The following is a 5,288-nucleotide window of genomic DNA, read 5'->3' on the forward strand; positions in this document are numbered from 1 at the left end:
ACTCTCTTTTGCCTGTGCATTTTTTTAAATTTAGATTTTACTATATAACATGTAGCACTTGTATGGGATTAGTGAAAATTAGGATTTTGCATTCTAGCCTTTCCCTCAGCACTGTTGTAATGTGATATTTGACATGCTACTGGGATACCTAACATACACTGTCATTTATTGAACCAGGCCTCTGAAAATATGGAGAAGGGATTAAATGATGCAAGTGGCCACATTTCAGTATGGAGGGGCACAAAAAAAGATGGTGGCTTCTCTCCGTTTTTCCAATGAGGGTGCCAGCCTCTCAGCTGCCCCACAGTCTCCTGTTTACTGTGGCAGATGGTTCTCTGTTTGCACTTGGGGCGAGGTTTCCTAGCAACTGGGTTTCTCATTCCTCAAACTGCAAAGGAGGCGGTGTATGCGTGTGCAAGCGCATGTGGTGAAGGGCTGGTGTCATTCAGTGTCGAGGGCCGGATTTCTCACACATACACAAACACACGCACGCAGTCGCTCACAACGCAGCACAGCCCAGTCAGCGAGGTTGTTTGAGGTCTGTGGGATGCGTTACGTGTGAATGAACGGATGAGAGTTTTATCGTGCACGGATCATCATGCCCCTCAGTAAGGAAAAAAGTTAAAAATGGTTGATTAATATAGCTTTTGATCATTCATATGGTAGTGACCCGGTTTACCCTCCAATCGCAGTCTTAAGGCTGGGCCTCGAAACTACAGACCTCAGCTGACCTGGGACCCTGACACTTACATCTCCCGCCCAGTCTGTCTGTATTTGTCTGAAAGTAAAGACGTACCTCGTGCATAACGCAAACAATAACGAGGAATGAATCAGACATCCATAGGATGCAATGTAATTTAATTCTGCCATCAGCGAAACATATTAAAGAGCACTTTCTTTTCGCATTACATTTAAAAGAGGGCTAAATAACTAAATAAAATAATATCTTCTAGAGGATTGCAAATGCCCAAAACCTGTAGGTGCTCCTCCACACAAATTCATATTTCATTATCTGTGGTTTCAAGGATGAGAATCTTTTTCGCTGTCTGCTACGTTCTCCAGAGAGAGTGAGTCAGCTGCAAAGCGATGAGTTTAGAGCGCGGAACGATCGCTTCTTGTTCGCGATGAAGCGTGCTGCAGGGAGAAGAAACTGAACTCGATATGGGCAGGGTTTTGTTTGTTTACTGGTGGAGGTACAAGCCTCTCGGACAGACACCGTTTTTACGGCTATGACCTCACATCTTCATCGACCTCTTCTTACCGTATGCACGACAGAGCAGCTCTGTACGATCAGCACGGAAAGAATACGGAATGGAGAGCAATACGCTCCGTGGGAGACTGATGCGATGATGGTTTATTGTTTTCGAAGCAAACACGCTAACCCACCCATTTCACAAAACAGAGAGCACATTCATAAGGTTATTCTATAAGTACTTCTTTATCCTCAGGGTGGCATTCCCCCTGTGGCGAGAGACGGAGGTCCAATTCAGACAGACCCGTTAAGGAGCTAGCTAGAACTGCGGCAGCTAAAAATAGCAGCCCTGCTCACCAAGCTTCTTTCTTCGACTAAGATGTACACTCTGTTGCTGCATCTTATAAAAAGGGGAAGGAAAATAGCCTGTCAGGCACAATGCAACGCCGTTTAGATATGCACCATAAACAAGGGAGAAACTTAGTCAAAAACGAAACGAACAAAATGCCACACTGTAAGCTAAAATATTATATTGACAAGGAGCGGCAGGGTTCACGGTAGAAACACATTTTTGATAAATCTGTCATAGGCCACTAGCCCTCACTTTCAAATACCCAGATATGAAAAGCTGTCATTTATAAGAAAGTGTGTGTACCATTTAAACAGTAAAAGTGTATTTTATGAAGATTCGAAAAATGTTTGTCAAACAACGTTGTCGATTTTGCTTACAGTTACCACTGAAAATGTAAAGAGGAAATAATACTTAATTACCACGTCACTGAAAGAGTTCTATTTATTTGTTGATGGAAGTAATATGGATACTAGCGGTATTAGTGGTAAATATGAAAATGAGAAGGCTGCAGAACAAATAACCGATCTGGAGTAGTATTTTCCCCTCTGGTTAAGGATGCTCACAATCTCTGCATTTCTTTCAGATCATATGAACTGATTTACTTGGAGTCTGTTTTTAAAGTGTGACTGTAATGTGTCTGTGTGTGATATTGCGAGAGCATGAGGTGAGCGCGCTGGATTATTTTAATCATTGTACATGAGAGACATTACCTGCATTCAGTATAAAAGTAACATTACTAAATTCATATTCATATCTATGGAACAGTAACTTGGTTTCCCCACATTATACACTGTGGTAGACAGACACCCTCTGATGGCTCTTAGGACTACAGAGCAACAGATGTGTGGTCAATATAAAAGGTTTACATTCAACAGAAATCTGACAACATGTTGCAGAACAGTGTGCCATTGAAATAAAATGCAATATCTGAATGAGATGCCAAACCAAGTGTCTCAGCAGTTCAGTGTAAAGTGCACTTACCAACAAAGATATGTTGTGCCATCTGGTGGATTGTAGAGGAAGGTTTTTTTTTTTTTGATTGTTTGAAGACCAAAGACGCCACCAAGAAAACATAGCATAATATAGAAAATTTGCTACCATCGTGAAGGAAAAACCCCACAAGACCTGTTGCACTATCAAGAGTTAAATTTTAAGGTATCATAGTTACATAACAGGATTACGCACAAAAGGAGCTTATTTAATCCAGTGAAATGAACTATTACTCAACATTGAGTCTTAATCTCTTTCTGAATCAGTCAGTAACATCAATCAATATGATTAACAGTTTCATAATGTTCCCCTCACCTTGGAACACACTATCAGACTGAACAACCAGAGAGAGAGAGAGATTACAAACTAAATTATCACAGAAAACAAACTGGAGCAGAATCCAACCACAGATATATATATATATAAAATTTATGCATAGCTTAGACAATATCAGAAAAGCATACAGACCACTAATACTATTAATGACTTGAAATATTTATTTAAAAATTGAAAAATAAAACAAACCCACACAGATAGTTTTTAGTATATCATACAAAGACATTTTTGTTTTCAAAATGTTATTGAATATTTAATATTTTGTCATCTAAAGTGAGAGGCAGTTGAGAGGCTGGCAGAGCTGGTAAGACTATGGACATGAACCAAGGCTACAAGGTGGGACAAAACCGAGAAGGAAGTGATGATTTCTCGAAAATAATAATTAAATACCCAGTGTCAAAACTTTACATAACAGCCAAAGCAGTGCATCGAAAAAAAAAATTTGTGAGAGAATTAAGACATAGGAACACAAACTGAGCTCATCTTATTCACGCCTCACACACATACACCATGCACACGCACGCACGCACACACTCATCGTTTTACCCACTCAAGCTCACGGTGCCCAAACTGTCATATTGTCAAATCCTCATCTTAAATTTTAGGTAATTAATATGGTTGTTTAGCATGTTTGGAGCAGCTGAGATAACCATGGTGTGTAGTTAAATGAGGACTGCATGTTCCTGTAGCTTGGTGAAGCTCACCCTGAACCAGTGTGCCTGAAGAAGGGCAGTACTGAAGACAGACAATGGTGGTGATAATAGGCTATCTGGTCTACATTGCTTTAACAAGAACTGGCTAAAACACCGAAAAGGCCTCTTCATTCAATCTCGCACTTTCTACTTCTCCTCTCGGAGAGGCTTACGGACCTGCAGAGCCGGAGAACGTTGAGTAAGGAAGCTCAGACAGACAAAACTAAAACAGTCAGTCGCTGGTACAGAAATCTGTACCGTTCCTTTTCCAGAACATTCTTCAGAGGAAATCAAAAAGTCAAAAGCTTTTCAGGCCCTCAGCTCAACTCATAGAAATCGCCTGGAAAAAAAAAAAGAAAAATTCTACCTGCTACTTCAGAGAACCTTGAAAAGTCTGTAAGAGGGAATGTGACCCTTGACCCTTTTCCCTTTGAAAGGCACGGATGTCTCCTCCCGCCTCCGTACTGAAGAGTTGTGCACATAGAGCCGGAAGTAGAAAACAGTTTGGAAAATATCAGACAGACAGTGGCAATATTAACAGCACTTTCAAATCAAGTTTCAACCAAGTGTCTCCAGTTCTGGTCCTGAAGAGGACCATTCACTATACGGTTTATGAAAGAGCATTAAACCACACTGACCTATGATTGCTCTTCAGGACAAGAACTAGAGTCCCTGGCTATAACTAGTTCTGGTTTACAGCATGAGGTCTCAAACAGTCAATTTATTTGTTGTCATGGATTTAAAATCGGATTAAATGCATAAAGACACATTTTCTTTTGTTTCTCCACGGATCATTCATTCAAATCGTGAAACTAGGGAACTATGATGACTAATATCTCTCAAGACCATAATGAGGCATACGAGAGTGAAATAGTTAAAAGACCACAGATTAAAACTAGTCAGAGACATTTTTTTAGAAGCTACTGCCTAGGATACATTGTTTTGAGTGAACTGAAAGAAAACATAAAAAAAAGACAAATACAAACACTTAAACATAGAAAGAGAGCGAGAGAGTTCAGTTCTCATACAGTCGCTAGTGTTTTTGTGTGTATGTCTGAGTGTTTGTGTGTGTATGTGTATGAATACATGTGTTAGTCCACAGAGGGTAATCTGGTAATCTCATGTCCAACACTCTCTATTAGTCCAGAGTCCAGGGCAAGGCCACTGTTTGAGAGGGATAGAAGCTTTGGCCCCAGACAGGGGCCCATGTTTGGGGAAGCCCTCTGAGACTACACCTCTTCCCCTTTTTCTTGTTGTCTAAAGATGTTCACTGAGGAATGAGCTTGGAAGAGAAGGTGGAAGTCACACAGTTATGTTGTGTTTGAAAGTGACGAAGGTTTGGAAGGTCATGGCACAGTGTCATCTTTCCATGTGTATCAGCTGAGTCACCCTTTTCTGCTGTGGATCCTGGGAAATGTTTTCTCACCGAAAGATGGAATTGTGCTAAAAGGTGAACGTGGAGTTTTATGCATTCCACATATGGAGGAGGATTAAGCAAAAAGAGGAAGAAGAAAAAAAAACAACAACCCTCAAATAAATACTCTGGTAAATCAGCAAGCGTGCAATTCTCCCTCAGTCCACTAGGTGGTGTGCTACACATTCCACATCGCTTAGTTACTCCCCCAGTTTCACCACGTCATCTCCTTACGGTCCTCATGGAAGTCATCTCACTCCGCAAGCAGAGGAAGGAGAAAGTTTAAAAAAAAAAAAAAAAAAAAAAAAAAAA

The sequence above is a fragment of the Chanos chanos genome, chromosome 6, assembly GCF_902362185.1.
Source record: "Chanos chanos chromosome 6, fChaCha1.1, whole genome shotgun sequence".
Lineage (NCBI taxonomy): Eukaryota > Metazoa > Chordata > Actinopteri > Gonorynchiformes > Chanidae > Chanos > Chanos chanos.